We start from the raw sequence: 13,638 nt of genomic DNA, 5'->3' as shown, positions 1-13,638 counted from the left end.
CTACAGGAATAATATCAGGCTCAAACCAAACCTCATGTTTGTAAGTGGATTCCTGTAATAAAATTTGAATCTAGTTTTAAATAATCTGCACTATTATATATTTTTTGTTCTTTTTAAATGGTAAACTGTGGAAATCTACGGATTAAGACCATTCTACATTTGTGCTGATTACTTCCCTAACGTTAAGTATTACCGATTGACCTATTATCCACACTGGTGATAAGTTTTTTGCATGAAGTGTTCTGAATATATTTTGTGAATGTGGTACTCTCCTTAGCGCTGGAGTGTGTATATCTATCTTCTTCTTCTATTCACTGTTTTCTGAGTAACCTGGATGTACTACTCTGATATACATAACTAGCTGCAATATAGGGGGGGTTTCTTGCGCACCAAAATTAGAAACATGTTTTTTGTTTACTATGTCTTTACTATGAAACAAAACTTCCCAGTCAATGTCATTTAGCATATTGAAGTTAGCTTTTCTAAAGTTGAATGTTTTTGTTGATTCCTTATAGCTATGTTTCTTGAAACTGATGCTGAATGTGATCATATAGTGATCACTGTTTCCCAAGGTCTCCCCAACTGTAATGTTTGATATAATGTCCACATTATTGGTAATAACTTGGTCCAGAACATTATAACCTCTGGTTGGGTCCTCGACTAATTGAGACAAGTATTGATCCTTTAATGTGTTTAGAATTCTGCTGCTCCTAATTTTTGCACATGAATCGTTACTCCAGTTTATACCCGGATAGTTAAAAATCCCCTAACACTAGGATGTCCCCCATTCCCGCAGCTTTTTCAATTTGCTGTGAGAGCAGTTCCTCGTCACGTATGCTAATATCTGGTTGCTTGTAGCATGTGCCAATGACTAGTTTCTTTATTTCAGTGCCCCCACTAGTGATCTCAACCCATAGTGATTCCACATTATCACCAGTCCCCTCGTAAATAACATATATTAAGTTTGGTTTTAGAGATGGTTTTACATAGAGACAAACCCCTCCTCCCCTTTTGGTAGCCCTGTCCCTCCTGAGAAGTGAATATCCCTCCAAATTAGTAACCTAGTCGTGAGAGTCGTCCCACCATGTTTCCGTAATACCTATAATATCATACTGATTTTTTGATACATGCCATTCCAATTCCCCCATTTTACCTGATAGGCTTCTTGCTTTCGCAAGCAGACATTTTATGTTAATATTTCCTTTGCCCTTTTGCTTTAATGGTAACTTACCATTATTTACAAGTGCCTTTCTAGAATTACTCTTACCAACTGTTATTCTATTCTCTACCTTACCCCCCATCAGGGGTTAAGGTGCAATCAGTGAGATTGCTGGACTATTCAGGGAGTTTGGGAGATTTCTTCTATTTCAGGGAGTCTCCTGCAGAATGAGGGAGAGTAGGCAAGTATGTTTATACCAACAGAATAATGTACAAAAAGACAGCAAACTACATGTACAGTAGTTTAATTTGGACCACATGGCCTGCCTGGTAGTGGTATCACATCCTATAGCAACAATACACTGTTCAACACTTAAGTCACGTAATCGGTCAGGCAGAGATGCACCTCTCTGCCGGTAACCTCAGGGTACCATGTGTAAAATGTGGCACTGGTGCTCCCGAACTGTGCCATGTGGAACGCAAAACTGGATATAAGCAGCTAGCTACTCCTGTGGAATGCAACAACTTCTAATGCAGCTACCAGTTAGCAAGCAACATCAGTGCACATGTGCAGACCAGTATGGACCATATGGTAGCACTGATCCCAAGTTTTGAATGACCAGCTAAACTACAGGAATAATTTATTAAACGCAATAAAACAGGAGTAAAAGGGAATGTCTCATATCAGCACATCCCTAGGCATACAATGCTAGCAAACTCAATGTGGTATTAGAATATTACTAGAGATGTGCACAGGACCATTTTTGCTGGATTTGCAATTGGCCCTGATTCGTCATCCGGCTTTGTATTTGGTTTTTGCCAAACTGCCGTGACTGGTTTTGGTTTTTTGTTTTCAAAAATTGACAAACAAAACTAAAATCACATAATTTGGGCCTTTTTTTTGTTCCATGGGGGTGATTCAGACCTGATCCTAGATGTGCTAAATTTAGCACATTTATGATCAGATTCTCTGACATGCGGGGGGACGCCCAGCACAGGGCTAGTATTAGTGATGTGCACCGGACATTTTTCGGGTTTTGTGTTTTGGTTTTGGGTTCGGTTCCGCCGCTGTGTTTTGGGTTCGAACGCGTTTTGGCAAAACCTCACCGAAATTTTTTTGTCGGATTCAGGTGTGTTTTGGATTCGGGTGTTTTTTTCAAAAAACCCTAAAAAACAGCTTAAATCATTGAATTTGGGGGTCATTTTGATCCCATAGTATTATTAACCTCAATAACCATAATTTACACTCATTTTCAGTCTATTCTGAACACCTCACACCTCACAATATTATTTTTAGTCCTAAAATTTGCACCGAGGTCACTGGATGGCTAAGCTAAGCGACACAAGTGGCCGACACAAACACCTGGCCCATCTAGGAGTGGCACTGCAGTGCCAGTCAGGATGGCCCTTCCAAAAAATACTCCCCAAACAGCACATGACGCAAAGAAGAAAAAAAAGAGGCGCAATGAGGTAGCTATGTGAGTAAGCTAAGCGACCCTAGTGGCCGACACAAACACCTGGCCCATCTAGGAGTGGCACTGCAGTGTCAGGCAGGATGGCCCTTCCAAAAAATACTCCCCAAACAGCACATGACGCAAAGAAGAAAAAAAGAGGCGCAATGAGGTAGCTGTGTGAGTAAGCTAAGCGACCCTAGTGGCCGACACAAACACCTGGCCCATCTAGGAGTGGCACTGCAGTGTCACGCAGGATGGCCCTTCCAATAAATACTCCCCAAACAGCACATGACGCAAAGAAAAATGAAAGAAAAAAGAGGTGCAAGATGGAATTGTCCTTGGGCCCTCCCACCCACCCTTATGTTGTATAAACAGGACATGCACACTTTAACGAACCCATCATTTCAGCGACAGGGTCTGCCACACGACTGTGACTGAAATGACTGGTTGGTTTGGGCCCCCACCAAAAAAGAAGCAATCAATCTCTCCTTGCACAAACTGGCTCTACAGAGGCAAGATGTCCACCTCCTCCTCATCCTCCGATTCATCACCCCTTTCACTGTGTACATCCCCCTCCTCACAGATTATTAATTCGTCCCCACTGGAATCCACCATCTCAGGTCCCCGTGTACTTTCTGGAGGCAATTGCTGCTGGTGAATGTCTCCATGGAGGAATTGATTATAATTCATTTTAATGAACATCATCTTCTCCACATTTTCTGGAAGTAACCTCGTACGCCGATTGCTGATAAGGTGAGCGGCGGCACTAAACACTCTTTCGGAGTACACACTGGAGGGAGGGCAACTTAGGTAGAATAAAGCCAGTTTGTGCAAGGGCCTCCAAATTGCCTCTTTTCCCTGCCAGTATACGTACGGACTGTCTGACGTGCCTACTTGGATGCGGTCACTCATATAATCCTCCACCATTCTTTCAATGGTGAGAGAATCATATGCAGTGACAGTAGACGACATGTCAGTAATCGTTGGCAGGTCCTTCAGTCCGGACCAGATGTCAGCATCAGCAGTCACTCCAGACTGCCCTGCATCACCGCCAGCGGGTGGGCTCGGAATTCGTAGCCTTTTCCTCGCACCCCCAATTGCGGGAGAATGTGAAGGAGGAGATGTTGACAGGTCGCGTTCCGCTTGACTTGACAATTTTCTCACCAGCAGTTCTTTGAACCCCTGCAGACTTGTGTCTGCCGGAAAGAGAGATCCAACGTAGGTTTTAAATCTAGGATCGAGCACGGTGGCCAAAATGTAGTGCTCTGATTTCAACAGATTGACCACACGTGAATCCTGGTTAAGCGAATGAAGGGCTCCGTATACAATAGAGTTAAACCAGAAGATGTGCGCTAATCGGGAAAATAAAATATGAAATGGTACTTCCCTTACACAACCTCTGTCGTGGGATTTACCGTATTATTCCAATAACATGGATCCATATGTGAAAAAGAAAATTAAAATATATAGTGTAGTATGTTCAAAATACATTTTTTAATACAATACACTAACAATCAACTATAAAATCATTGTACATCAGTTTGCTGCAAGCACAGGTGGTAGATGGGAAATTACCAGAGGATGGAAATAATTGAGGCTTTAAATAGTGCCTTTAAGTTCTGGTTGGCTAAAAAACATCAGATATCTTGAAATCAAGTGAAGGTGGGGGTTTACCAGATTTATATGAAGTGATTGCGTTTGAGATGTTACCCAGGGGAGATATCGGCTCCGGAACCTAATTCTCCACAATCCTCCGTTCGTCTGGTAAATCTTCCTTCAGCAGTGGTTAGTCTGTCATACAGTGCCGACGCGTTTCGGGATCTCTCCCTTCATCAAGGCTGCATGACAGACTGTGAACAGAATGAGCTATTTATGCTCTGCATGAGAAACACATCCGGGTCAAAGGTCACGTCATAATAAAAATGAATTACATCGTATAATCTATGAATAATATCCATAACACATAGCTATAACTGGGTGATAAATCTCCAGGGACTGATGTATAAAATCTATCTTTAGAAACAGTTAAAAAAAAACATAATAATAAAGTACCCGGAAGTAGTATTACTTTAACTTCCGGTCCGGCGGTGTCGATATTTTTTAAGCCCATGTTCATCAATATAAAGTTCCTTATTAGTTCTTTAGGGTGTTCCTGGATGCCAATATTGGTGGTAACAGTGGATAAATGTGGTGTATCTTAAGTTTGTAGTCCTTCACGGACCTCCGTCCGGTACTTCCGGTATGTGGAACGCATATTGAACCGCATGCCGGCTTCCGATGACGCACTTCCTGTTAGCGTCTGTGAGCCGCAAATTCATGTATTTTGCAGATAGAGGAAGTATCTTAAGTCTGCAATGAACCTAAAGTACATAAAACGTGATTGGCTTGATATAAAATAGGGCGGGGGGTTTTATTAAAGCCATGGTAACATAATGGATTTCCTAGTTATAAAATCACGTGGCCTACATAATATTGATAATTCTATAAATAAGCAACAATTATATTAAAATTGACCACATTTCAGAGTGAACATATTTTAACTATTATTGAAAGCAGCTAGTGACAGGTAGAGTAATACATAATGCAACAAGGAGAAGTGAATAAGAATAGTAAATAGAAACGAATAGATAGTGAATGTAGATGGAGTCAGGGGGATGGGGGGGGGAAATCAGAGGAACCATTTTAATTCGAAGTCTGCATTCAAGCCGTTCGGGATGAGGCTTTTTAGTTTAAATATCCATTTCATCTCAGTTTTCGCCAGTCGAGTTGTTTCGTCTCTGTATCTCCAAGTATTCTTTATATTTTCAATTGCCAGAAACTGTAAGATGTGTTTGGTGGAGGAATTATGTTTTTCTTTAAAATGACTGGATAAAGGATGTGTCATTACTCCTTTCTTAATATTCCTTATATGTTCACCCAAGCGGGTTTTCAGTGCCCGACTAGTTTTTCCCACATAAATCATATGGCAACTGCACTCTATAAGATATATTACATTCGTGGTGTGGCAGGTCATGAAGTTGTGAAGTTTGTACGTAGTCCCATTGATGCTGAATTCTTCATATTTTGATTTAACAGTTTGTACTTCGCGACAAGCCTGGCATGTCCCACATCTGTAGAAGCCCTTACTTCGAATCGGATGGTGATCCTGTAATGATAGTGCACTTTTGGTCAGTTTACTTTTTAGATTTGGTGCTTTGCGATATATGAATTTGGGCCTTGCTGGTAGTGTCCTTTAGAAGTGGGTCTCTCTGCAAGAGATGCCAATGTTTTTTGACTATTGATTCAATCTTTTTATGTTGTTGGGTGAATTGTGTGATAAAAGCCAATTTGTGTGTACCCTCTTCTGATTTTCTTTTTTCTTTTCCTTTCAAAAGTTCTTCTCTGTCCTTGTTCATCACTTCCTCTTTGAATTTTCCCAATCGGTCTTTATCGTAGCCCTTTTCTTCAAAACCTTTCTTCATTTGATCGATTTGTTCTTCACATATGTTTTTCCTGCTACAATTTCTTCTTAACCTGAGGAATTGGCTTTTTGGAACACTATTCAGCCAATTGATATGGTGTTCACTTGATACATCTATGTAGTTATTAGCGTCAGTCGGTTTTTTATAGCATTTCGTCTCCAGTTTCCCTTCCTCAATATAAATATTGAGATCCAAAAAGTGTAATTCTTTTTGGCTTGTTGTACAGGTAAGGGCCAGATTGAAATCATTGTTGTTCAGTGATTGACAGAAACAGTCCAGTTCCTCCTGTGGTCCTTCCCAAAAGAATATGATGTCGTCTATATAGCGATACCAAAGTTTGAGATTTTTCTTATAGTTAGGGTTTGCCTTCACCTGTTTCTCTTCCCAATATGACATATATAGGTTCACGAAACTAGGCGCAAATTTAGTACCCATAGCGGTACCGATTAATTGGTTGTAGTAGGAACCATTGAAATAAAAGTAGTTGTTTTTCAATATAAAGGTAATACCTTGTAGCAGTAGATCTTTTTTGTTCTCAGTAAGATCCGTTTTATCAAGATAGTACTTGACTGCTTCTATCCCTTTTTCATGAGGGATGTTCGTGTAAAGGGCTTCCACGTCTGCTGTTGTCATGAACATGTTGTTACTCCACTCAATATTTTTAAGTTTTTGCAGTGTGTCTGTTGTATCCTTTAAATGAAATTCTGTTCTGCTTACTAGAGGTTGTAGATGGGCATCAATATATTCTGATAAGTTTGCAGTTAGGCTTCCAATCCCTGCCACTATGGGTCTTCCTGGGGGTTTTGTCACACTTTTATGAATTTTTGGTAAGATGTAGATTGTGGGTATTGAGGGTTCTGAGACGTTTAAAAATTCAAATTCTTTTTTCGTGAGTGTATTCTTGTCCAAATGGGACTGCAATAGCTTGCTTAGATTTGCTTTGATTCTTAATGTCGGGTCATTTCTAAGCTTGATGTATGTCTTCCCGTCATCCAGTTGCCGGTGGATTTCTTTGATGTAATCGTCTTTATTGAGGATTACAACTCCTCCTCCCTTGTCACTAGGTTTGATGACAATGGACTCGTCCCCCTGTAGATCTTTCAAAGCCAAACGCTCTTTATGGCTTAAATTGCTTTTAGTGTTTTTTGTGTTGCCCATTTTTTCTAGATCGTCCAGAACTGCCTTCTGGAAGCTGTCCACCGGACTTCCTTTCAGATGTTTTGGATAGAACGTGGATTTGTTCTTAAACTCTCCATTGCTTATTGTCTCACTGATTTCGCCTTCTAATTCTTTTTTGGTAAAGAATTTTTTTATTGTTAACTTCCTAACAAATTTTTCCACATCTAAAAATATGCCAAATTGATCCATTTTATTAGTGGGGGCGAATTTCAGACCCTTTAAGAGGAGTTTTTCTTCTGTCTTTGTTAATTGTCTGTCACTTAAATTATATATCTTTCCGTGATTCAAATCATTAATAGGTATTTTTGCCAGTTCATCAGTGATTGTCAGGTTTGATTTATGTTTCTTGTGTTTAGCACCCCCCCCTTTTGCCCCTTTTTCTCCTTATTGGTAGTGACGATAGTTTGTTCTTCCTAAAAAAGGGGTCCTTCCCATCTCGTTGTTGTTCATGTTGGACGGGAAGTTGCGTGATGGTCTCCTATCAATATGTCTCTCAGGGTAATTCTCGTAATCTTGATAGAATTCTCTTCTATCTCTTCTTTCATTGTGTCTTTCAGTACTGAAATGTCTTGGGTACTGTATATTTCTATACCATAGATTCCTCCTGGTCCATCTTTGGTTCGTTGGTTGTTGATGGGGCTTTCTTCTGTAATATTCTATTGGTCGAGTAATGGTTAAGTTGTCTTCTCTTCTTCTACTCCGTCCTCGTGACAACTGATGTTCTCTTTCATGCGAATGTATAGATGATCCCCTTCTTTGTGTCCTGACATCTTTGTTCCTCCTCGATGTGGTGGCATTTTGTGAACCCCTTCTATATCTTGGACAGTCTTCCTTATGTTGCACTGGGTGGAAGTTTTCTTTTTCTTGTCTATATGGTGGATCTCGATCTTCTTCTTCTGTGAAGGAGTAGACTGACACAGGTGTTCCTTCTTCCCTCATTAGTTTGAAGGGATCTTTTCCTTCCTTTTTGTAGTATTCATGATCCCTTCTTAATTTATTCTGTTTTTTTTAGAATAATTTCCCTCGTATTGAGGTTTATTTTGTGTTGAATTTCTTTTTCTTTATTCTTAAATTCCGTTAATTCCTTAAATGGATCTAAGTTTGTTTGTATGTGGTTGATCTGATCCTTTAGTGTTTTCAATTTCTCCCGTCGTTCCTTCATGATCAATTCTAGAAGCGTAAATGAACAGATCTCAAGTGTCCGCATCCATTCATCTTGAAATTTTTCACTGGCATCGTCGAAAGATGGTAGTTTTTTGATCCTCAATCCCTTTGGTATAATTTGGTCAGCGACATATTTTTCCAGTGTCGCGCATTCCCACCATAGGCGGTTCTCACGTAATAAAAGCTTCTCAAGACGGCCCATGGTGCCATCCAGGTCCTCATCACTATTGTTCGTAATTTTCTCTGTAAATACTTCTTTCAGCTTTTCTTCTCTACTTTTGAGATGTTGAAACATGATGTCGCCTGGATTCTTCTCTGTTGGGGTATGTTTTTGGACAGTTATAGTTTGAAATAGAGAAGAGTCGTGGCGCCAACCGATGCAAGCTGCAAATCGACTGGTCAAGGAGGTATCCCCAATACCCAAATGGAAGCATATACAATAGAGTTAAACCAGAAGATGTGCGCTAATCGGGAAAATAAAATATGAAATGGTACTTCCCTTACACAACCTCTGTCGTGGGATTTACCGTATTATTCCAATAACATGGATCCATATGTGAAAAAGAAAATTAAAATATATAGTGTAGTATGTTCAAAATACAATTTTTAATACAATACACTAACAATCAACTATAAAATCATTGTACATCAGTTTGCTGCAAGCACAGGTGGTAGATGGGAAATTACCAGAGGATGGAAATAATTGAGGCTTTAAATAGTGCCTTTAAGTTCTGGTTGGCTAAAAAACATCAGATATCTTGAAATCAAGTGAAGGTGGGGGTTTACCAGATTTATATGAAGTGATTGCATTTGAGATGTTACCCAGGGGAGATATCGGCTCCGGAACCTAATTCTCCACAATCCTCCGTTCGTCTGGTAAATCTTCCTTCAGCAGTGGTTAGTCTGTCATACAGTGCCGACGCGTTTCGGGATCTCTCCCTTCATCAAGGCTGCATGACAGACTGTGAACAGAATGAGCTATTTATGCTCTGCATGAGAAACACATCCGGGTCAAAGGTCACGTCATAATAAAAATGAATTACATCGTATAATCTATGAATAATATCCATAACACATAGCTATAACTGGGTGATAAATCTCCAGGGACTGATGTATAAAATCTATCTTTAGAAACAGTTAAAAAAAAACATAATAATAAAGTACCCGGAAGTAGTATTACTTTAACTTCCGGTCCGGCGGTGTCGATATTTTTTAAGCCCATGTTCATCAATATAAAGTTCCTTATTAGTTCTTTAGGGTGTTCCTGGATGCCAATATTGGTGGTAACAGTGGATAAATGTGGTGTATCTTAAGTTTGTAGTCCTTCACGGACCTCCGTCCGGTACTTCCGGTATGTGGAACGCATATTGAACCGCATGCCGGCTTCCGATGACGCACTTCCTGTTAGCGTCTGTGAGCCGCAAATTCATGTATTTTGCAGATTGAGGAAGTATCTTAAGTCTGCAATGAACCTAAAGTACATAAAACGTGATTGGCTTGATATAAAATAGGGCGGGGGGTTTAATTAAAGCCATGGTAACATAATGGATTTCCTAGTTATAAAATCACGTGGCCTACATAATATTGATAATTCTATAAATAAGCAACAATTATATTAAAATTGACCACATTTCAGAGTGAACATATTTTAACTATTATTGAAAGCAGCTAGTGACAGGTAGAGTAATACATAATGCAACAAGGAGAAGTGAATAAGTGAATAAGAATAAGAAGGGCTCCATCCACAAGTCCCACATGCCTAGCGGAATCGCTCTGTTTTAGCTCCTCCTTCAATGCTTCCAGCTTCTTCTGCAAAAGCCTGATGAGGGGAATGACCTGACTCAGGCTGGCAGTGTCTGAACTGACTTCACGTGTGGCAAGTTCAAAGGGCAGCAGAACCTTGCACAACGTTGAAATCATTCTCCACTGCGCTTGAGACAGGTGCATTCCACCTCCTTTGCCTATATCGTGGGCAGATGTATAGGCTTGAATGGCCTTTTGCTGCTCCTCCATCCTCTGAAGCATATAGAGGGTTGTATTCCACCTCGTTACCACCTCTTGCTTCAGATGATGGCAGGGCAGGTTCAGGTTTTTTTGGTGGTGCTCCAGTCTTCTGTACGCGGTGCCTGCACGCCGAAAGTGGCCCGCAATTCTTCTGGCCACCGACAGCATCTCTTGCACGCCCCTGTCATTTTTTAAATAATTCTGCACCACCAAATTCAAGGTGTGTGCAAAACTTGGGACGTGCTGGAATTTGCCAAGATGTAATGCACGCACAATATTGCTGGCGTTGTCCGATGCCACAAATCCCCAGGAGAGTCCAATTGGGGTAAGCCATTCTGCGATGATCTTCCTCAGTTGCCGTAAGAGGTTTTCAGCTGTGTGCGTATTCTGGAAAGCGGTGATACAAAGCGTAGCCTGCCTAGGAACGAGTTGGCGTTTGCGAGATGCTGCTACTGGTGCGGCCGCTGCTGTTCTTGCAGCGGGAGGCAATACATCTACCCAGTGGGCTGTCACAGTCATGTAGTCCTGAGTCTGCCCTGCTCCACTTGTCCACATGTCCGTGGTTAAGTGGACATTGGGTACAACTGCATTTTTTAGGACACTGGTGAGTCTTTTTCTGACGTCCGTGTACATTCTCGGTATCGCCTGCCTAGAGAAGTGGAACCTAGATGGTATTTGGTACCGGGGGCACACTACCTCAAGAAATTGTCTAGTTCCCTGTGAACTAATGGCGGATATCCGCTTTGCAACAGGATGACTGCTGTGATATTTCATCTTCCTCGCAAAGGACTGTTGGACAGTCAATTGCTTACTGGAAGTAGTACAAGTGGTCTTCCGACTTACCCTCTGGGATGACGATCGACTCCCAGCAGCAACAACAGCAGCACCAGCAGCAGTAGGCGTTACACTCAAGGATGCATCGGAGGAATCCCAGGCAGGAGAGGACTCGTCAGACTTGCCAGTGACATGGCCTGCAGGACTATTGGCTTTCCTGGGTAAGGAGTAAATTGACACTGAGGGAGTTGGTGGTGTGGTTTGCGCGAGCTTGGTTACAAGAGGAAGGGATTTACTGGTCAGTGGACTGCTTCCGCTGTCGCCCAAAGTTTTTGAACTTGTCACTGACTTATTATGAATGCGCTGCAGGTGACGTATAAGGGAGGATGTTCCGAGGTGGTTAACGTCCTTACCCCTACTTATTACAGCTTGACAAAGGCAACACACGGCTTGACACCTGTTGTCCGCATTTCTGTTGAAATACTTCCACACTGAAGAGCTGATTTTTTTGGTATTTTCACCAGGCATATCAATGGCCATATTCCTCCCACGGACAACAGGTGTCTCCCCGGGTGCCTGACTTAAACAAACCACCTCACCATCAGAATCCTCCTTGTCAATTTCCTCCCCAGCCCAAGCAACACCCATATCCTCATCCTGGTGTACTTCAACACTGACATCTTCAATTTCACTATCAGGAACTGGACTGCGGGTGCTCCTTTCAACACTTGCAGGGGGCGTGCAAATAGTGGAAGGCGCAAGCTCTTCCCGTCCAGTGTTGGGAAGGTCAGGCATCGCAACCGACACAATTGGGCTCTCCTTTGGGGTTTTGGGATTTCGAAGAACGCACAGTTCTTTGCTGTGCTTTTGCCGCAAGTCTTTTCTTTTTTCTAGCGAGAGGATGAGTGCTTCCATCCTCATGTGAAGCTGAACCACTAGCCATGAACATAGGCCAGGGCCTCAGCTGTTCCTTGCCACTCCGTGTCGTAAAGGGCATATTGGCAAGTTTACGCTTCTCCTCAGACGCTTTTAATTTTGATTTTTGGGTCATTTTTTTACTGATCTTTTGTGTTTTGGATTTTACATGCTCTCTACTATGACATTGGGCATCGGCCTTGGCAGACGACATTGATGGCATTTCATCGTCTCGGCCATGACTAGTGGCAGCAGCTTCAGCACGAGGTGGAAGTGGATCTTGATCTTTCCCTATTTTTTTAACCTCCACATTTTTGTTCTCCATATTTTGCGCACAACTAAAAGCCACCACAGGTATACAATGTAGATGGGTGGATAGTATACTATTATTACTTATACTTATGGACGACGAGTGACGACACAGAGGTAGGTACAGCCGTGGCCTACCGTACTGCTGCTTAGTGCTTATATATATAATATACTGTATAACGGACCTGGTGGAAACTGTCAGCAGACTGCTAAACTAGTATGAAGAAAAAAAAAACACCACAGGTATACAATGTAGATGGATGGATAGTATAGTATTACTTATACTTATGGACGACGAGTGCACTGACGACACAGAGGTAGGTACAGCCGTGGCCTACCGTACTGCTGCTTAGTGCTTATATATATAATATACTGTATAACGGACCTGGTGGACACTGTCAGCAGACTGCTAAACTAGTATGAAGAAAAAAAAAACACCACAGGTATACAATGTAGATGGATGGATAGTATAGTATTATATTACTTATGGACGACGAGTGCACTGACGACACAGAGGTAGGTACAGCCGTGGCCTACCGTACTGCTGCTTAGTGGTTATATATATAATATACTGTATAACGGACCTGGTGGACACTGTCAGCAGACTGCTAAACTAGTATGAAGAAAAAAAAAACACCACAGGTATACAATGTAGATGGATGGATAGTATAGTATTACTTATACTTATGGACGACGAGTGCACTGACGACACAGAGGTAGGTACAGCCGTGGCCTACCGTACTGCTGCTTAGTGCTTATATATATAATATACTGTATAACGGACCTGGTGGACACTGTCAGCAGACTGCTAAACTAGTATGAAGAAAAAAAAAACACCACAGGTATACAATGTAGATGGATGGATAGTATAGTATTATATTACTTATGGACGACGAGTGCACTGACGACACAGAGGTAGGTACAGCCGTGGCCTACCGTACTGCTGCTTAGTGCTTATATATATAATATACTGTATAACGGACCTGGTGGACACTGTCAGCAGACTGCTAAACTAGTATGAAGAAAGAAAAAAAAAAACACCACAGGTATACAATGTAGATGGATGGATAGTTAAAGTATTATATTACTTATGGACGACGAGTGCACTGACGACACAGAGGTAGGTACAGCCGTGGCCTACCGTACTGCTGCTTAGTGCTTATATATATAATATACTGTATAACGGACCTGGTGGACACTGTCAGCAGACTGCTAAACTA

This window comes from Pseudophryne corroboree, chromosome 1 (assembly GCF_028390025.1).
Source record: "Pseudophryne corroboree isolate aPseCor3 chromosome 1, aPseCor3.hap2, whole genome shotgun sequence".
Taxonomy (NCBI): domain Eukaryota; kingdom Metazoa; phylum Chordata; class Amphibia; order Anura; family Myobatrachidae; genus Pseudophryne; species Pseudophryne corroboree.
This window is presented reverse-complemented; position numbering follows the sequence as displayed.